This window comes from Dromiciops gliroides, chromosome 3 (assembly GCF_019393635.1).
Source record: "Dromiciops gliroides isolate mDroGli1 chromosome 3, mDroGli1.pri, whole genome shotgun sequence".
Lineage (NCBI taxonomy): Eukaryota > Metazoa > Chordata > Mammalia > Microbiotheria > Microbiotheriidae > Dromiciops > Dromiciops gliroides.
In genome coordinates this window covers 3951587-3973270 of record NC_057863.1, presented here as the reverse complement: position 1 = coordinate 3973270, position 21684 = coordinate 3951587, and the positions used below count along the sequence as shown (strand labels likewise).

Genomic DNA, 21684 nt, shown 5'->3' with positions numbered 1-21684 from the left:
TCTTCACAGAGAGGCTGGAGCACCTGGGTTGGGAGTGTGGTCCTTGTTGTCAGGATCCCGAGGGAGGTTTCTATGCTGGGGGAAGGGAGTCTTTGGGGGGGGCGGTGTCATACCAAGGAAGGAATAATGTTTCCAAAAAGATCAGTAAAAGTTTGGGAGATAAATAACATCCTAGAGTTAAAAGTTGAAAACTCCATTTCTGGAAGTCTGTGCCTTCTTCCTGCAGTTATCTTGGTTTTCTTGGATCAGGGTGGGCGTGGGACTGAACCCTGAGTTGGGCTAGAAATAATGGCCTGGCCTCAATGGTGGGAATTCTCTCCCTGGGACTTCGGCTTGGTTGCTATGCAACGGAGGGAACTATAGAGTTGGCAAAGACCTCAGAGGTCATCTCGTCCCCTCCACCACATGCCCAGTGGTTTCCAGAGGCTCCCAGTCTCTGTTTGCACACTCCTATGATGGGGAACAAGCTGAAACCTTACAAAGAAAGATGTGGTTTTGTTAGCCCAGCTGACTGTCCAGGGGGAGAATTGAGGAAGTCAAAGGACTTTTTATGGCCGCCCATTCCACTGCTCTTGGGGGAGAGGTTACCGAGAGAAAAGAGAAAGTCGCTCTGTTGTAGCCTGGGCTAGCCCTGAGAACAAATCATAGGGTGGCCTCTTGGTTCATCCCTGACTTCTGCTCTGGCCAGGATGTCTGTCAGCCCCTAGACATCTCTTCCCTAGCCACTTAGTCCCCCAGATGAGGTCTGATGTGGCCCTACCCCATTCACTGGTCCTGTCTCTGCATGCCTTAGTTCCGAGCTCTGAGCAAGGGGATATCCAGCTCATCTAATTGACTCCATCGATGTAAATGTGCCAGCGGGCACCTGGGTACTATAGAGGGGGTACTTGGGAGGCCTTCTGGAGACAGAGCCTTCTATTAGACAAATGCCTTTTAGTGTTAAGCAGTCCAAAGCTGGGCCAGGTGTCTAAGGACATCTTCTCAGGCAGGTCGGCAGAACGTCTTTTCGATGCCCTCCTAATTGCACCAGACAGAGGTCTGCCCACTCTGTCTAGGGCTAAGGCCAACCATACGCTCTTGTTCTGGAGTTTATAATCTCATTTCTGAAGCTGACCTAATTTCAACTAAACCTACAGAGTTCTCAATCAGTGAACACCCACAGAAGCCCTTACAAGGTGCTCGGGTCCCCGTGTGCTGTCCATCTAACCCTGCCTGGAACACGGTGCCTGGCACATGGGTGCTTGGTACATCCATTGATTGGTAAGCAATCAGGTGGCGTCCACTCCTATCGGCAAGCTTCCTGGTCACCCGAACTGCTAGAGCCTTCCCCTGTCCCCTCTGTTCTTCACACCTCATCTGCACCTAGCTCTTGATAGTTTGTCTCCCTTTAGAGACAGACAGAGGGACAGAGACAGAGAAACAGAGAGAGACAGAGACAGGGAGAGAGAGACGGAGACAGAGACAAAATCACAAAGAGAGACAGAGAAAGAAAGACAGAGACAGAGAAACAGAGAGAGACAGAGATACAGGGAGAGAGAGAGACAGAGGCAAAGTCACAAGGAGAGAGAGAGAGCGAGAGAGAGCGAGAGCGAGCGAGGGAGAGAGAGAGAGAGAAGGCTCAGTGCTCTGTGCATGTGCAGAGTTCTTGAGTGGCCTGCAAGCCAGGGTGCCATATTTAATCCTCTATTTGTCATTGAGGTTTTGAAACCCCCAGTTGAAGCCCGGGAAGTCGCCGATTTTAGTCTGTGGGTGGGTTTGGCTCTTAATAGAACAAATATGTGAAGAAGGTCATTGAGCTTCTCTGGGGAGGAGAAGGCCCACAAAGAGAATGATTGGGTAACTCCCCCCAGTAACCATCGGGACACGCTTGTGGAAACAATATTAACGAATCCTCTGAGCTTGCAGGGAGTGTTCTTAAAGAAGTTCATGATTAGGTTTGCATCTTGGAAGAACAAATGGCTTTCTTGCTGCCCCCTCCTCGCATGCAGGCTCTGAAGTGGTGGAGAACAGACAGTCCCACCCAGCTTGAATTGGAGTCCCCAGGCTGGATGCTCTTCTCGTCAAGGGCCAGGCAGGTGTGGAAGCCAGAATCCAGAGCTGTGTCAGGCTGCCCCAATCAGCACAATCAGACAACCGACTGACCGAGAGGCAGCAGAGGGCAAAGAACCCAGCAGAGCACTAGATTCGAGCCAGAGGACCAGGGTTCAAAGCCTGGCTCTGCCACCTCAATGGTTGTCATTTTCCCTCTGTCGGGCTAAATAGCCTCTGAGGTTCCTTCCAGCTCCCCATAAAATGCAGCTGTGAGTGACAGAGTGGAGAGAGCCCTGGGCCTCCATGGCCCAAAGCTTGAGGCCCAGCTCCAGCCTTGGCTAGCTGAGCAACTCTGTAAATGTAGTGAATGTCGTCCTGACACTGACCAGCTCTCCCAGGGCCACTAGGAGGAAAGATGCACACCCAGAGAAGCCCAGCAGAACCAGGAGGGCTCATGGCTGTTCTTTCTCATGTCTCCACTAAGGAAGGGAGATGACCCTGGGCTCTCAGAGGATGCACCAGTGGAGGCCCAGGGATGGCCTTGTCATTGGAAGCCCAGCCTGGCTAAGCAGAGAGTGAGTGGCTAATCATGAGAAGCCCTGCCAGCAATTACTGGAAGCTGGACTACATTAAGAAGTAGCAGGAAAAGGGAGTGGTCAGTCCTGCTCCCTCTACCCTGTTCAGATCATGTGTGAAGGATTGCATTCAGTTCTGGGAACCACTGATATGCTGAAGAGCGTCCAAAGAGGGCAACCAGGAAACTGAGTGAGATTCATGGCATGGGAGGAAGGGTCTGGAGAAGACGAGGAGAGCACATGAGAGCTGTGTCCGTGTACTTGGGGAAGAGGGAGTGGACTTTGCTGCTTAGCCCCAGGGCACAACCAAGACAGAAAAGTGTAAGTTGTAGAAAAGTGACCAGAGGCTCCATGCAAACATCCTATTAGATGTTCCTGGGCTGGCCGACCATCCCAAGGGGAGGTCCTCACTCTTAGCACCTGGGCAGGTGGACACCTCTAGCTAGATCACTCCAGCTTGCTCTCACATGGATGGGTTCCCAGAGAAGGACAGCCACCAAACAATCCAAGTTCTTTAGGATTCCAGTGGTAACTGTGTTTGAGGAAAGATGCTCCCTGCACTCAATTCCTTAACTTTCGAGCCTCCATTGATGTGCTGACAATAACGACACTTTTAGATCTTAAACGTAACCATTCCCTGAACGATAAGGCAAAAGAAATGGTATCACAGGTATTCATATAATAAAGAAAATCAGGAATAATAAAAGCATCACAATCCATCCGCAACCCTGGATTCTGCTTTCCCTCTAATGCACTCAATATCTATGGGAGATAGCGGTCACACACAACTATGGAAACCTGCCATGGAAACACATAAATAAGAAAAATCTATGTGCCTGGGACAACCCATGACTCTGTCAACGTGAACTTCGGTGTCTTATTTTTGTCTCAGGAACTTTCCATAAAAGTTCCTTGATGAATATAGCTCCGGTGTTGAACGGATGCCTTCACTGCTGAGTTGATCTAAGCTGCTCTTAAGTAACACCTCACTGGATGCAAGGACTTGGTCAGACTAGTTGAGCACAGCTAGATAGATTATTTCTCTGATTCTTTGCTTCCAAACTCTTTCTCTGTTCATCTAGGCTTTCTCCTCCTCCACAGCAAGTATAGCACCCATCATTTCTAGCTGCAAACATAGCTGATGCAGATTCAAAATCTGTCTTTTCATCTCTCTCTTCCCTTATATTTTTAGGCTTAGCTTTTGAATTTTCTCTTTGTGGATGACCCTACCTTAGCCCATGGTGAGTAACCAGGTTCTCATCTTGTCTTTAATAAGACAAATCATACTTGTCCCATAAGCAGAATGCAGCTCTGAGGTCTATATCGATCCAATATGCTACAGCTTTCCATATGCAAAACAGACACCAGCCCTCTGAATCAGCATAAAAGTTTTCTTAGAACTCTGAGCAGGCTTGACTCCATAGGAGAGAGCAGCACTTTTGCTTACATAAGGAGGGAGCCCTTCCTCACAATTAGAGCTGCCCCCAAAGAGAAGGGCTGCCTCAGGGGATGATGGGTTGTGCTTCGTGGGGAGTCTCCAAGATGTCGGATGGCCATTGTCAGGGATGTTGTGTGTGGGGATCGGGGAGTCCTTTTCAGGTACAGGGTGGACTAGATGGCTACTTGGGAATCTTCCAACTCTCAGATTCTGTGATCCTGTCCCCCTAGGAACTTACCGTGTAACTCTGGATGAGTTTTCTCTCTCTCGGACTTGGTTTTCTCATCTGTAAGATGGGGATACTAATAGCTCTTACCTCCCAGGGCTGGTGTGAGGATCAAATGAGATAAACACTGCAAACCATGAAGGGCTGTGCTCATGTTAGCCACTGCTATTATTTTGTCCAAAGCACCACCTGAAATAATATGTTAAGACAAAGTCAAGCTTCCATCTCCCTTGAAGGTTACTGTAGCACCAGACATCCCTAAGCGCCCTCCTAGCTCTAACATGCTCTGCTCTTCTGAAAGGGAGCTCAAGGCCATATAGGAGACAGAGGCAGGATTCAAACATGACTCCTCTGATCCTGAATCTGCTGCTCTTCCCCTTATACCTCATTGCCTCTCTTGGTCTTCTCTGTGTGGCTGGGGATCTCTGGATGGTCCAACCTGAGAGCTTCCTCTCCTGGGATACTGCTCACTTGGCCAATCAGGAGGAAGTTTGCTCTGGGATGGCTGCTGATTTTTGCCAAGGCACCTGGAGTGTGGGAGAGGATCAGAATGATGCTGGGAAAATGTGAGCTGGGGATCCTGTGGACTACTTTTTCAGGCTCTCCTTCTTTGTCAGGGGAGAAGCTCAGCTTCCTGGTAGGGGCAAGTAGGGGCAGAACTGGAGGAGGCTCCAAGAACTAGGATTTAGATGAGGGGCACCACTCCCTGCCCTGTTATGAGTGGCAGGGGACTGAAGGGGTGGGGGTCTCTGCTGCCAAGCACCATCAGAGGTGGCTTAACTGTTCTTTATCCTACAGGGGGCGCCAAGGGCCTGTGGGATGCTGTGAGCTCCACCTGGCCTTTGGCCCTTGCAGGGTCAGTCCTTGGTCCAAAAACAAGGTGGTGATGGGGGGGGGGACGGGGTTGGCACCAGGCTACAGCAGCTGGACCCGGATCAGGTTTAGGCTAAAGCCCCATGGCCAGCATCCCCTTGAGGATCCTTAGAGAGGGCTAAGGAGAAGGAGTCAAAGTTTTCAGTGGGCTCTGCCTCACTGACCCCTCTTTGCTTCCCAGGAACTCTGCTTTTGGTGAGGGAGCAGCACAGGGAAGGAAAGAAGAAATGTCCGGACAGGCTCTCTGGGTGAGCCAAGGGAAGCCCAAGAGCCTCCTGGCAGTCCCTGAGGCTAGCCCGGCTTAGTTTATTCTACTGGGGTCATGTCCTACTGTGGGAAGCAGAGGAGAGAGGAAGGGAGAGGGAGAGAGAGAGAATGGGGAAGAGGGAGAGGGAGAGAGAGAGAGAGAGAATGAGGAAGAGGAAGAGGAAGAGGAAGAGGAAGAGGAAGAGGAAGAGGGAGAGGGAGAGAATGAGGAAGAGGGAGAGGGAGAAAGAGAGAGAATGAGAAAGAGGGAGAGGGAGAAAGAGAGGGAATGAGGAAGATGGAGAGAGAGAGAATGAGGAAGAGGGAGAGGGAGAGAGAGAGAGAGAGAGAATGAGGAAGAGGAAGAGGAAGAGGGAGAGGGAGAGAATGAGGAAGAGGGAGAGGGAGAAAGAGAGAGAATGAGAAAGAGGGAGAGGGAGAAAGAGAGGGAATGAGGAAGATGGAGAGAGAGAATGAGGAAGAGGGAGAGGGAGAGAATGAGAAAGAGGGAGAGGGAGAAAGAGAGAGGATGAGGAAGAGGGAGAGGGGGAAAGAGAGAGAATGAGAAAGAGGGAGAGGGAGAGAGAGAATGAGGAAGAGGGAGAGGGAGAAAGAGAGAGAATGAGAAAGAGGGAGAGGGAGAAAGAGAGGGAATGAGGAAGATGGAGAGAGAGAGAATGAGGAAGAGGGAGAGGGAGAGAGAGAGAGAGAGAGAGAGAATGAGGAAGAGGAAGAGGAAGAGGGAGAGGGAGAGAATGAGGAAGAGGGAGAGGGAGAAAGAGAGAGAATGAGAAAGAGGGAGAGGGAGAAAGAGAGGGAATGAGGAAGATGGAGAGAGAGAATGAGGAAGAGGGAGAGGGAGAGAATGAGAAAGAGGGAGAGGGAGAAAGAGAGAGGATGAGGAAGAGGGAGAGGGGGAAAGAGAGAATGAGAAAGAGGGAGAGGGAGAGAGAGAATAAGGAAGAGGGAGAGGGAGAAAGAGAATGAGGAAGAGGAAGAGGGAGGGGGAGAAAGAAAGGGAGAGGAGCAGAGGAGGGAAAGGACAGGGAGGACCATGTAGGAAAAGGCTAGAAGAGAAGAGAGCAGGACAGGATAGTCAAGGAAAGGAAAGAAAAAAGATGGAGAGAGGAGAAGTAGTGAGAAAGAGAGGAGAGCAGAACAGAGCTGCAGGCTAGGGTCAGTGGGAGGAGAAAAAGATGAGAACAGAAGCCAGAGAGGAAGTGGAGTTTGGAGACATGAAAGGAAGCGATCGGGAGAGAACGGGGTAAGGGAGGAAGAGGAGGCACCGGCCTCAGAGAGGGGGCAGAACCTGCAATAACAAAGGTCAAAAAGAGACGTGAAGCCTTGGCCAATGGGCCCTGCTCTTTTTCTTTCCAAGGTCTCCTTGACCTCATCCATGAGGATCCCAGAGCCCCTCTCCCAGTGTGGGGCTGGAGGCCTCCCAAAGCATGATGGGCTTCTCTAAGTTAAGTCCAGGGCTCAGATGGGAGAAAGTAGGCTCTCTTTCTGTTGCTCCAGTGACAGCAGTTCCCCTCTAATTTGGGCTAGCCTGGGCAAGGGCTCACACAAAGATGGCTTGGAAGAGATGACACTCATAAGCCTACTGTTAACCAGACTAAAAGAGGGGACAGCAGACACTCTTGTAAAATGACTGAAAGGGGGCAGCTAGGGGGCATTATAGTGGATAGAGCACCAGCCCTGGATTCAGGAGGACCTGAGTTCAAATCCAGCCTCAGACACTTGACACTTACTAGCTGTGTGACCCTGGGCAAGTCACTTAACCCTCATTGCCCCGCAAAACAACAACAACAACAACAAAGAGTCCAGAGCTCTGGGTTTGGAATTCATCTCTGCTATGTCCCCTCCCTTCCACTCCACTCTCTTCCTTTCTCTTGCCATCCTTTCCCTCCTCTTCCCTTCCTGTTTTATGAATGATTGATTCCTTTGATGCTTTGAGGGATCTGTGATCTCCTGGATGAGCACATTCTCTCCAATGATGCAAGTTGCAACCCACCTGTGCCTGCCTATCCTCTATGACTCTTGTCCATATCTTCACTTTAATCCCCCACAGGTGGTCTTCCCACAGTGCTGCCTTCCTCTAAACCTCAGGCATTGCAAACATACCAATAGAGCAGCTGGGCTGCCCAGTGGTTAAGCCTACTTCTTGCTACGTGATCCAGGCCTACCTTTCTTTCACCTCATAATATGATTGATAACACTCAACATGGAAATGCTTCGCAGTCACCCATCATCTGATGCGGCACTAGGCTAGGGACTGATCAGGTGCTGAATCTTGTCGATGTTATTTCCTAAGCATTGCCTTCATTTGTCCCCTCCTCTCCACTCCCATGGGGCCTCATCAATGTTTCCCTGAACGAGTACAATTGTCTTCTAATTAGTCTCCCTGCCTCAACCCCCCCCCCCCAGTCTATCTTCCAATCAACAGGCTGAAGAGATTTTCCTAAAGCACAGCTCGAACCTTGTCACCCTTCTATCCAGTAACATTTAGTGGGTCCCCATTCCAGGCAGGATCAAACATAAATTCTTCTGCTTGGCATTTAAAGCTCCTTACTCAGCTTGGCCCCTTCCTACTTTTCCAGTCTTCTTCTACATTCCTTCTCTTCAACCATTTTAGCTGGAACACAGTAGGTGCTTAATGCTTATTAATTAGAGAAGGTTTATTAATTTAAGAAGTGAATGCCTATAAGAATGCTCCATCTTCCATCTCCAAGTTTGTGCCCCGACTGTCCCCTGGGGTCTGGGGTGCTCCTTCCTCTCCTGTGGCTCTTTGAACAAGCCAAGTCCCTAGAAGAGTCAGCTGAAACACCACTTTCAATGAGCCAGACCTTCCCCAGGTCCCCCAGTTGTTAGTCTCCCCCCATTACTTTGTATATCTTTTGTTTTCGCTTCTCTGCGTATATGTTCCTTTTATTTCCCCCAGCAGGACACAGGCTCCTTGTGGGTGGGGAACATTTACTTTTTGTCCTTGTATCCCAAGCACCCCACCAAAGCCTGGCACATAGTAGGTGTTCAGCCAGAGCTTGTTGAACTGAAGTATAGATATTTAGCTCCCAGAATTCCCCCCAAATTGGTTTGTTTGAACACAGTAGCATCATGACTCTTGCTATAAGACATTCTCTATTTGGCAGGGGTTTCTTGGGCTTGTCTATAAGCTTTTTTGGTTGGTGTGTGTGTGTGTGTGTGTGTGTGTGCGCGCGCGAGTTGGATCAAGTCCACAGGTGGCTCACCTATCCAAGAATTCTGTTCAAGTCATAACTTCCAAGAGAAAAAGAACTCTGGTAAGAATCCCTTCTCCTCCCCTTCCGACCTCTCTTCCCTCTTCTCTGCAAAGATGGGAAAGATGTTTGTACCATTTAAGAACTGATGACAGACTTCTCCCTCTTCCCCCACCTCAGCTGAGAGACAAGGTTGACAGCTCCTTCTCAGGGATGTTGACCTGGTTCTGGAGGGGAAGACAAAAGTCTCAGGAAAGGAAGTGACGACACTTCCCAGAATTGAGACCAAAGCTTAAGGTCAGTGATGTTCTCCAGTTTTGTATCTCATCCAGGCAGCCCTGAATCCCAGGGTCCAAGGGCCATGGTGGCAGAAGGCCAGTGATAAGTGAAAGAGAGGAAGTAGAGAGTAAGATGACGTGCCTGCACCCATCTGTGGGCCCAGAGATGGCCAAACACATCAGGAGTTCAGAGCAGAATTTGCAAGGTGAGCAATTTTTCTTTCTTTTTTCACAAATTTTGTTGAAATAGGTTTGCTTGTTCCTCAGAGCACTTGTGATTTTCCAGGAGGAACAACAGGGTGCATTTTTCCTGTCTTCTTGGGTCTGCTTGTCAGTAAATGAAGGAAATCTGGGGGGAGTATGAATAAAGTGACTACAATCCTTTCATAGCCCCTCCTCCTTCCCCCAGAGACTCTAGGCTCTCACAGGCTTGGTCATTTCACATGTGGATTATAGGGTTCTCACATCCTGTGTATGCCCTCAGTGTATAATATGGGTATTGAGGATGGGACAGCCTTTTGTTTCCACCAACACAGAAATTGAATAAGCTACAAAGATCTCACAAAAGCCTATGGCTACTTAGAGAAATAGAAAATATTCAGAGTCCACTGCACCCCCCCACACACACACACACAAGGTAAACACACTTTGTGGACTCCTGAACAAATAGTTCCCATTTACACTGCACGGTCACTGTCTGAGTTGCTTACAGCCAGACCAGGTGGGGGGTGGGGCAAGGTCCAGATCTCCCCATCCTAAATGTTATGACTTTTGTTTTTCCTCTGCAGTAGTGTACTGTTGATCACCTCTGAGAAGCATGCCAGGTACCTAGCTCAGGAATTCTCAATGTTCCTTGTAATGTCACAGACACTGAAAACTTTGAGCTTGAATCCAAGGGTTGAAAGTGATAGCTGCACATACCATGGTCTCTTGTAGGTAAAATGTATCAATTATAAAGACATCAAGGAGAAGGTTATGGCTGAATGTTAAAAGGCTCCCTGGAATCCTGAAATCAAAACTGAATGGGAAAGATGCATGAAACACAACTGATATATATATATATATATATATATATATATATATAAAATCTTTGCAATTGTAAAAATGGACCATAACAAATTTGGAAAGTAGTCTAATAAAATCTCTGACATTATTAACAAAAATAGAGGTAGGGCCAATAATCCTGACAGCTTTAGAAAGATGAAACCTTCCATGTGTTGTTGTCTTGGGGTGTGTGTGTGTGCACTTCACACAATATTTGGCATATAGTATGCACTTAATAAATGCTTGTTTTGACTTGACTTGAATTAACTCCAAAAGGAAGAAGATTGCTAGACATTTTGAGAGCATATGGTAAGCAGGTTAAAAACTTGCAGAAATACTTTAGGAACAGACACCATTCCAATGAGTAAGTCAGGACTGAGAACAGTGAGGTACACACCGATGAGTTTATCCCATGTAACTGAAAGTGGTTTGCCTCCAGATGGAGTCTATGAAGTGATTCAAGTCCAATGGCAGAATTAAAAACTCCTCTCTGGGCAACATCTGTATGAACTCAGCCGACAACATGTGGACAGAGAAGTGCCTTCAAAATGGATGCATCAGAAGGGTTTGTTTGTGGGAAAAGAAGGGTTTATGGTGGCAATTTAGGACCAGAAACCTCAGAAGGATTATCCTTAAGGAGCCTGGACCTCTGGATCAATGGAACTTAGACCAGGAAGTGAGGGAGACTGGAGGTCATAAAAGTTTAGCACCTACCAAGAATACCCAGTAATACACGAGCTGGTGGCTATAATTATGCATCAGGAAGGAGTTTGCTGTCTTTCATGGGCTGGCACATGATGAACACAGACTTCAGAATATCCTGGAGAACTCAACCATGGATTCTCTCTCTCTCTCTCTCTCTCTCTCTCTCTCTCTCTCTCTCTGTCTCTTTTGGCAGGGCAATGAGGGTTAAGTGCCTTGCCCAGGGTCACAAGCTAGTAAGTGTCAAGTGTCTGAAGCCATATTTGAACTCAGGTCCTCCTGAATACAGGGCCAGTGCTTTATCCACTGCCCCACCTAGCTGCCCCTCAACCATGGATTCTACCAGTCCCCGACAATGATCACAAATCAAACCGTTACCCTCCCTCACCTGGACATGACATTGACCCATAAAAACTTAGGAACAATGTTTTTCAGAGATGTTGCCATCCCAAATAGTAATAACTTCCAAGTTGTATGGAAAGAAAACCTTTAAGCATGTGGAAGCCCAGCCAAGGAGATCAAACCCCAGTGGAAATGGAATGAGTTCAATGCTGTGCCCGTCATCTCCTCTCCTCTGCCTGTTTTAGCCAAGATGTTTTCATGGAGCCCCTTGAGGATGAGCTGGTGTCTTCCTGCTTTTACTGTTGGACCATCAACTCCCTGAAAGCTAGCACTATTCTATTTGTTGTCCTCATAGGCTTAAAACTTAACCCAATGCCTCACACACAGTAAGTGCTAACAAATGCTTACTGTTTGGTTAATAAATTACAAAAAAGTATTTGTTTGGACCACCTTTGGAATAGGCCATGAAATATTAAATAAAAAAGAGAATAGTGACTCATCCTCCACCACCACCATTTCCATCTGGGTGACATGGAAAAAGACAAGAAGAATGAGATAATAACATTAATGAAAATGATAACACAAGTCATTAAGAGAGATAGGTAGCACAGTGGACACAGTGTCAGACATGAAGTCAGGAAGACCTGAATTCAAATCCCATCTCAGACCCTTTCTAGCTGTGTGACCCTGGACAAGTCCTTTCATCTTTTTCATCCTCAGTTTCCTTGCCATTAAAATTGAAGTAAAAATAGCACCTTCCTCCTCACAGAATTGCTGTGAGGATCCAGTAGAACAACAGAAGTTAAATGCTTTAAACCTTAAAGTGCAATATAGATATTGTTGTTGCTATTATTATTATTATTATTATTATTATTCTGCTACCACCACCGCCACCAGCACCTTCACTAGCAGCAGCAGCAACAGCAACAGCACCACCACCACCAGCAGTGCCACCAGCACCAGCACCAGCACCAGCACCTCCACCACCACTACTCACATTTGCTTTCCGCTTTAAGGTTTCAAAAGGATCTACCCCATTAGGCAATGCCCTGGTTATCATGCCTATCTTACAGAAGAGGGCAGGCACTGAGGATCATTACTTGCCAGGGGCCTCACAGATGGTTATTGGGGGAGTCAAGATTTCAAACTTAGGCCCTTAGATTCCAAACCCAGAACTTGTGACATCTCCAGCATCTCTGATTTCTGACCTGTAGAACTGTCCCATATGTCCACACTCTGTCCTCCGTTTCAGACTATCCTGGGAGAGAACCAGGAAGTGGGTGTGTTTGTATGAGGTCCTCATGTTCTGACTTTGTCAAGTCAGGAAGTGCCCCCCCCCATTCCTCCCCCCCTCCCCCAGGATGACAGGAAGTTGGCCGGTCTGGTAAAGAAAAGAGTCAGCCTGGCTCTGTGGGCCCTTAAAGTAGCAAAACATCAGGGGGGTTGTGGAATCTTAGAGTGGAAGGAACCTGGAGACACCTCATGGAGGGAGCCAGTCACTAGGAATCCCTCTAAGACTATCCCAGACTGTCCAGGCATAACTCTGACATCCTCGGGGATAAGGTTCTCAGCACATGCACTTACTGGAGGGGAGCTGCCTCACTGATGGGAGGGACCAGCAAAGGATGGGGAAGTAGGCTGGGAGATAGCTTTCAAGGACAGCATACCCACCTCCTGCTCCTACCAGCTGGGGCAAGAGATGGGAAATAGCATCACAAATCCTGAGACCCAGCTGGATGCCCTCAGAGCTGAGCTATGTTAGTGAGACCTGGGCCCTTCAAGTGGACTGACCCCCGAGAGGTGGAGATGAGGCAAGACCTGCCTCACATGCAGCTCAGATCCCTCTAGAGCAAACAGCCTGTTCAGTCTCCCTGCCTCGAAGTGTCTCTCTACCCCAGCCTATCCTCCACTTAGAAGCCAAGGTGATCTCCCTAAAGTGCAGGTCTGACCACTTCACCCTCCCCCCCAAAAGTAGTCTCTTCATTTCTGAATCCATCCACCACCACCCCCAGCCCAGGTACATCTACTTGCTATACTTGTAGCCCAGGCTTTTCTGAGGGTGGGAAAACTTGGTCCTATCTGGCATTGTTAGGACCAGAGCTGTAAGTGTGTGACAGTCAACTTGAAGAGCAGCCTATTTGGAGGGGAAGGAGTGATTCCAGCAGACAGATCGGTCAAGCCCTTTGGCTTAGTGGCTGCAGACCCAGATCGCCTAAAGTGAAGGAGCTCCAGGGAGAGATGTCAAGGATCTGATGCTGGGAGAGGGCGTCCTGCGTCCCTCTACCTGTGGGTGGATGTGGCTTCTTTCCATTGGCTTCCAAACTATCTGCCTGGGGCAGATGCCTGGCACCATTCTGGGGGTGAAGATCCTCTTCATCTGCAGCATGGCCCCCTGACCTATGCTGGGTGAGGTGGAAGGAGTCTCTCTCCCCTTTGAGAGTACTTGGGGTTGATTGTTTTGTTTATCCTTTTCAGTTCTAGGTGCAGGCAGTGGAGTCCCTGGGTCCACGAGCTTAATCCATGCTGACCATGCAGCCAGGATCCCAAGAAGCCCTAGGAGGTGTACCAGAACCAGGGGGTCTTTGAACCATTCCTCCCCACTCCAGAGACTAAGGTTGTGTAAGAAGGGATCATGCCCACAGGTGTTGGAGAGGGGGGTGTTTATATGTTTGTTTTTGCTCTACCTGTGAAGTAAATATTCTTTTGTAAAAGCTCATCTGATTGTTAAGTACTTAAGTGGAATTGGGGTACCAGAGATGGCCTAAAATCCAGGGAGCACCATTGGTTGGGGCTCAAGTCAATAACAGAGACTGTAGAACCCCAGGCAAGGTGCCTGGCTTTAATGGGGGGCTAGAGAAAACTCTGTTACACATTCATGCACATTTGCATATATATTATTTCTATATGTACATATGTGTACATATATATATATGTATATATGTATTATGTGTGTATGCAGGAGTTACTGCTAATTAGTATCCAAAGAATCCAGAAATCCACCCCGGGAGGCAGAATATAGTCTAGTGGGAACAATGGAATCAGGAGAGTCTTGGGTTTGGATCCTGCTCCTAGCTGGACCAACTCACTTTACTCTGCCAAACCTCAGTTTCCTTGTCTGTAAAGAGGAAATAATAGCACTGTGCGACCTCTCTCCCAAGGCTGTTGTGAGGACTAGACGAGATTGTGTCGATAAAGTGCCTTGCTGGCCTTGGCCTCAAAGCTTTCATTGTTCACAGTTGTTGGGATGGGAGGAAGCTGTTTTTTGACTAGATTCTCATTTCACCTTCTTCTCAGCCAAGTTGGAGTGATTGGTTGTGTCTATGGAATGCTGTATGCAGCTCAACATCAGGGTGAAAAGCTGGGCTGCCTCGGCTTCTCTTGCAGGTGTCTGGCCATTGGCTAATGGCTCAAGGATGCCTTCCAGATGATCACAACCAGCTCCCTTCAGGAGCAGAAATCAATTCAGCTCTGCTTGAGTTGCTGACAACCTTGCGTGATCTCTGCCTCTTACATCAACTGCCACAATTATTAGTCACCCAACTTGATTTGACTCTTCCCATCCTCAGAAAAAAACCACATGGTTTACACTTCTTTAAGTTCCAGAATAATATTCCACTGTGTTGCAAACATAAAGCTCCGAGAATCTTGTTAGGCTTTAAGATTAATTCTCTCTGTGAGCCCAAGCTCCCCATGAGCACACTGTGCATTGTCTTTATTTCTGCAAGGACTACAGGGCCATTCAGGAATCAATAGTAAATCTTCCAATTAAACACAGAGGAGAATCGATCACTCATACATTGGAAATTCTGTTCACTCACTTATCGAAGCCCCAGCTAGAAATGGATAAAGCACAATTCTCAAACTCCAAGATTGTAATACAAGAACAAAGGTCTTTCTCTGGCCAAGGTGACAAGTTTAGTTGGGAAGGACCTCAGAGGCCATCTCATCCAGCCCCCTCATTTGCCATATGTGTGTCCCACAACGTTATATGACCTGCATGCAGATGGTGTGAGCATCAGAGTGGGATCTGAACCCAAATCCTCGAACTCCAGAGCTACGGCTCTTCCCACTGTACTATACTTCCCTCTCAACTCTCCCATTTTACAGATGAAGAAACTCAGGCTGGAACTGTCTCAAGGGCATCCAGGTAGCCCATAGGGGAATACAGAGTTGAGTCCAAGTCTTCTGAGGAAAGACTCAGCTTATGTGTTGGCAAACAAACCACTTTCACGGCATTTATTTTACTGACTGCAGACAGAGCTGTAGCTTTGGCAGCTAGGAGAACCTGGGTGCGGGAAATGGCTCTATTGGCTGGCACATCTCCCTAGATCTGGCTGCAGAGACAAGCTCTAGGGCACAAGGAGAAGTGATCTGCTCGGCACTACCCGAATTAGTTAAAAAAACCAAAGGTTACATGTTGCCTGTTACCAAAGAAATGGTTTGACTGGCATTGTTGCTTTGGAGCTGATTTCTAGCTCGAGGTCATTGTGCTTTTCTGTTTTAACATCACATAGACAAGAGAGCCTGGGGCAGGCGCCTCCAGCCGTCCCCCATCTGCAGCTCAGCTCCAACCTGGGTGTGCACCACAGTGCAGCGGGAGCCAGAGCCAGCTTCCACAGACCTGGGGCTGGTGGAGAAATCGCTCTCTGAGATACTCTTGTCCCATCTGTGAAAGGGAGATGATGATGTTTGTGACTCCTCCCTTATAGGATCAAACCCCCTCCAATGCTCTGTCTATGTCAGGGGATTTTACCCTTTTGTTTGTCATGGATCCCATGGAAGAAAGGAAATCAGCACTTATTAAGCACCTACTGTGTACCAAGCACTGTGCTAAGCACTCTACAGACATCTCATCTTGTGATTCCTCACAAAAGCCTGCAAGGTCGGTATTATTGTTATCCCGTTTTATGGGAGAGGAAACTGAGGCAGCCAGTGGTCCAATGACACAGCCAGTAACTGTCTAAGGTCATATTTAAACTCATCTTTCTCATTGCAGACCCAGAGCTCCATCCACGGCCCCACCCAGCTTCCTCTGGGTGGGCAGCCTGGTGAAGCCAATAGACACTTTCTCAGAAGAATGTTGTTAAATTCACAAAATACAATTTGTGGGATCATAAAAGAAATCAAGTATATTGAAATCCAGAGCAAGTTCCCAGCTCCTAGGAAGAAGCCTGACTCTGTGAATGTCAATTTGTCTAACTTAGGGTGGTCCCCTGGTCTGGGCATGTTGGGGGAACGTACTGATGATGGAGAAGACCGGAGCTCCACACTTAGAGCGTTTATTGAGGGAGCTCCGACACATCTACACAGCTATTTGCTGGCGAGAGGATAGAACACTGGACCTGGAGTCAGGAAGCAATGAGTTCAAAATCCGCTTCTGATACTTCCAAGCTGTGTGACCCTGGGCAAGTCACTTCATCTCTGTCTGCCTGTTTCTTCAGAGATTATAACATCTACTTCACTGGGTTACTGTGAGGATCAAATGAGATTATATGTGAAATTGCATATGTAATTATCTAAACCATATAATATCATGATATCAGATACACAGATACATTGAGTATTATATGGGACACCTGTCTATATACACACACATACATGCATATACAATATCCATTTGCCAACCATGGCCATATCAGCTAATCAGTGAGTCCTGAAGACCTAGGCTGGGGACCCACATCACGTCCTTCTTGCACTGAGCCTTGCTCTGAGAAGCTTCCAGGGACTCCTGGCTGGCCTTAAGCAATTACGCCTGGACACACCTACTGAAACAGGTGAGGGAAAGCAGAATGAATTGTGCTGACTCATAACCGAGGGAACAATAGACTGGAGCACCTGCCCAGTCACCCCTGGTGAGCAGAGAGCCAGGACAGACTGCTCCCACATCAAGGGAGAGTGTGGGCTTTCTGTCTCCTTTGACTCCTTTCACCAACAAGGGATGATGAGTGAAGTCACATCACCACGGCTGGACTATAATGCTGTTCCTGTGTTTGAGCTTAGAATACTGCACCTCTGGGAGTTCCACCACTGTGAGCTAGCTGACCATGGGCAAATCATGGGATTTCTCTGGGCACCAGTTTCCTCTCCTGTAAAATGAGGTTGGACCAGAAGACCCTCAGAGGTCCTCCCCAGACCTAAACGCCTGCTCCCATGTTCCTCATTCCCCATTAGAAGTTCATTCCCTCCCCATCCTCACCAGCGCAAGCAGCCTTTGGAAAGAAGATACTTGGAAAATAAGGCTGATAAACAGCCTCAGCTGCTTGGCCACAGCCCCAGTGGCCAGACTGGGGCCCTAGCCTCAACCGGAAAACCTGTCCAAGCTCAGCTCAGCCCTCACTTTCTCTACTGCACACAGACCGACAGCCCCATCAGGGTCAAGGCTAGGTTGCCAGTGAATTTCCAGTCAGATTTCATAGGTGCCTACTTCTGCTTGGGAGGTCCAGCATGGTGGGGCTGAGCCAGGCCCACAAAAGAGAGCTGAGGGGATGGTCTGACCGCTCCCTCATGAGCTGCTTAATAGAGCCTGGAAAATGGGGCTTTGGGCGTGGGGGCAGGGATGAGGGGGGGGGGTGTAGGGGCAGGCTCAGGTGCCTCAATGAGGCATTCAGCAGCTCAGCTTCGTGTGTGTGTGTGTGTGTGTGTGTGTGTGTGTGTGTGTGTGTTGGCAGCCAGGGAGAACCCAGACATCCGAGCCAGCTAAGCTTGGTTGGCAGTGCTAGGCTCTTGGGTTTCCTGCCTTTGCCTGGAATTCCCTGCCACGGAAGCCATCACTCATGCCCCTCCTCCAGGCCACCGTCTTTCTTTCCCGTGGCTCATGCTCTGCTGAAGCGTTTCCTGATATTCCCATGGATGGTGATGGCAGTGAGGAAGGAAACAGGGCCATGGGAGAGAACCAGCTCAGTACTCCAAGTATGGACATACAGAGAAAGACAAGATTTCCCCGTGCTCAGGGAGCCGGCAAGCTCACTCGGCTCAGTCTTCTCATTCCGCAGAGGAGGGAACGGAGGCCCAGAGAGCAGACTGGCCCTTAGGCTGAGATGCAGAGAGGTCAAGAGACTCAAGATCCTACAGTTAATCGGGTGTGGGGCCAGAGCAAGAAGTCAGTCTTCCCAGAGGCAGCTAGACAATGGACCTGGAGTCAGCAAGACCAGAGTTCGAATTCATCCTCGGACACTAGCTGTGTGATCCTGGGCAAGTCATGTCACTGCTGTCTGCCTCAGTTTCCTCAACTGTAATAGAGGAATGAAGATGGCATCCACCTCCCAGGGTTGTTGTGAGGATCCAATGAGTTAGCACATGTATGTAAAGTGCTCTTAATGCCTTGAAGTGCTACAAAAATACAAGTTCTTTATGTAGTGCACATATGAGCACGCACATACACGCACAGGCACACACACGCATATGCATATGCACACACATGTGCACACACACGCACAGGCACACACACGTGTGCACACGCACACACACTCTCAGCTCTAAGTCTCATACTCTACTCCCCAGAACACCAAATGTTCCTCTCATCCTCCCAAGAGCTTGTTGTAAGAAGAGCGTCATCCATATCCCTCCATCCTGGGAGTGCTTTCCCTCTGTTCCTCGGACTCTCTTCAAAGCTCTGCTCACATATACCTAAGCGACACTTCTGGGCTGATATTCTAAGTGAGGCGACAACAACGTCTGTGAGGAGAACCAAAGAGTGGACTCTTGGTGATTCGCACCTTCCTCCCAGCCTCCACCTGGTCTTCCACTGGTCATTGGCCAAGCCACTCTCCTCATCCCTCCTCTGTACAAGCCCCACACACGCTACATCTCAGAGACATTGGGGGCCCCATTAGTGCAAAGGACAATGACAGACACACCTGGATGTGAAAGAAATGGGACAAGATGGTTTCTCGATTCAATGTAATTCCACTCAATGAGCATTTAGGGAGCACTTGCTGTGTGCTGGGCTCCGTGATGGTGGTTGGAGACACAAAGAACAAGGAAAAGCACTCCCTGCTCTCTGGGAGCTTGCATCCCAGTAGAAAGTCTTATTCTTGGGAACAATCAATGAGGAAAGAGTTGATGGGAACATGGGGGAAATGGCTCCTGACGCGTTGTCTACCCTCTTCTTTTTTTCTTTTAGATGAAAACACCGTCCAGCTCCGGGCTTGTTCAGGAAACCTTCAGCCTCAGCATTTCTTCTGAACTTGGACAAATAGCTGATAGTCCCGTTGGGCTCTATCTCTGCTTCATGACCGTGGCCTTTCTCCTCTCAAGCATCAAATTCTGGCATCTTTCAGGGTCCTGAAGATGGGGATCCTGGGTCTTCCAGAGCCTGTCTCCTGAGGGGCTGCCCTAGGAGCTTTGGCCCACTGCCTCCTTGCACAGCACCTGAGCAACGGCTGGACTGGGCCCCTCTGAGAAACCTTTCTTATGTATCTTTGGGGCCTTGGGATTTGGCAAATGCCCGCCCAAGCTTTGTGCACCATGCTGAGAGTTGGGCTTGCCTACTCTCAAGACTGACATGCTTTGTCACGGACAGTTCCAGATAAGTCAGAATCGCCTGTATCTATCTGTTCTCACCTTCCAAATGTGCAGAGTATGATGCAAAGAGGGATGAGGGAGGGAATGAGGATGGGTGGAGGGATGTTCACAGATAGAGCTAGGTTGTTATGACTGGCCTAAGGCTCAGGGCAGAGTAAGACAGCCTGCTTGTGTTTTCTTCAAGGCTCACTGCCTTCTGGGATCATGGGACCACTGATTGATAAGTAGAAGAAACCTTAGAGACATGGAAACCCATCTCATCATTTCTAGCCCCACCCCTGGATGTCACAGAAAGGCAGGTGCCTACCATGACTGTGCCCGGAATGGGTGTTAGTCTCCTCTCCCCTCTCTGGAGTCCCTACTCTGTCTTCTGCTCTGGTGACGACAGAAAGCTCCCACCTGTGAGGCTAAGAAGCAGATCACCTACTTCTGTAGATGACTTCAAATGCAACAACACCATGCAGTCCCATCTGGAATGGACACACTCATACCTAGGTACTCTACAGGGCATTCCACAGGCACCGATTCTAGGTGGTCTATCCTGGAGGTCCCAGGGCAGCTGCTTCCCCACCACCTCTTCTTAAGGTGGGGGGGGTGGTGTGTGGAGTCATTTGCCAACAATTCCACAGCCAACCTGCAGGGGGATGGAGCTGCTGATTCATCTCCGCAGGGATGAGTTTTGGGTGTGCTGCAGCACTAGTTCTGGCATCTCAGATGAGGCTTGGCTGTGGGCTTGAGTAGGACTGTCCGGAGCCTCTCTCCTGCCCAAAACTCCACATGTCCTGAGACAATGTGGAAGCTCACAGACCTCCCACCCCCAGAATGAGAGAGAGCTTCACCTCCTTCAGGCTTGGTATCAGAACCATTCAGATTATTCACTGGTCAGAAAATTGTCCCTGGAGACAAGTCGTCAGCACTGCCGCCCAGCACTGGCCAAAATCTCACGGTTGGCTCCTCCGAGCCATAGCCTGGGGCCGTGTGGACCCCATTCCCATGGAAATGGCTTCCACTGGTAAAGAATCAATCGTCAGCTTTCAGCTATCCCTGAAGGTTTCACAAGGGACATACATTTGAGGCAATGATGTTTATTACAACCATCAGCAGAGATGAGTATTCTAACAATGAGAAAATGTGATCACTTACAGTATGTTAAAGTAGCAACAACCCTGCCTGTCGTCCTCCCCATTCCCCACCCCCATTTCTGTAGTATTTGTGAAACCAGAGCTGGAGATAGGATCTCAGAGTATCAAGGTCACCATGGGAAATTTCTCCTTCATTTGAGAGTCAGGAAAAAAGAATTCTCTTTGCCCATAATCTGAGGTGGTTTCTTTACTTAGAGAAACCAAATTAGAGTTTCCCCTTTCTGACTTCCCTGCTAGGAACTCTGAGCTGAATTCTGTGCCCCACTGCATTAATCAACTCGTCTCAGGTGCCTGCTGACATCTATGCCTCAGCTCCTTTAAATGGATTTCTGTTTAGTTCTTCTTTTTAATTATCCTGCGTTACATTGTGTTTAATTTTGTAGTCCGGCCCAAATCCTTCTTGGAAGGAGGGGAGGGCAAATTCAAAATCAATAAAGGAAACAATGAGACCAGTGAGAACGAAGCCGCTACTGAACAAGGAAGACAGGGGGGGGGTGCTGTTTGGAAGGGGAGGCAATTACCGAACTCACATTGACTCAGGACATCCCAGCTCCAAGGGAGAAGTTATCTGAGATCTTCAGAAAGTGATGAGCACTTCAGTTTTATGTCTTACCGAGGAGACAGGAGTCATTGGGGTTTTCCCATACTCTCCCGCCGAGAGTGTAATTCAGTGTCTTGACAATTATCCTCCGGATTCCTGTCGTTTGAGGGCTGGCTTAGCTCAGGGCCTGGAACAATGAGCTGCTGGGAGCTTGGGGTCTAAGATTTCTAACCCCTGCTCTGAGCCGGCTGTCTGGCCTTAGGCGAAGCACCAAACCTTAATTAATGTGGCCTTTTCTCAGCTGCAAAAGGAGGGGACACAGGACACCAGAATGAAAAATGAGGCCCCTTATCCTAGCAATCTGGGCCACACATTGCATGGGGGGTGGGGGGGAGCAAAGATGGGGGAGGGGATGGAGAATCTGAGAGCTGTAAGGACCCTTGGGGCCACCGCACAGCATGACCCGTCCAGGGATGGGGATTCTAAT

At 48.7% G+C, this 21684-nt stretch overlaps 1 long non-coding RNA gene across 1 annotated transcript; it reads left to right on the top strand.

Annotated features, from left to right (window-relative positions):
• The first annotated feature begins 9019 nt into the window (after positions 1-9019).
• LOC122746299 lies at positions 9020-19327 on the top strand. The gene is made up of 3 exons (XR_006355529.1): positions 9020-9109; positions 13467-13605; positions 19114-19327. It is a non-coding gene; the product is annotated as an uncharacterized LOC122746299 (long non-coding RNA).
• The last annotated feature ends 2357 nt before the right edge of the window (positions 19328-21684 follow it).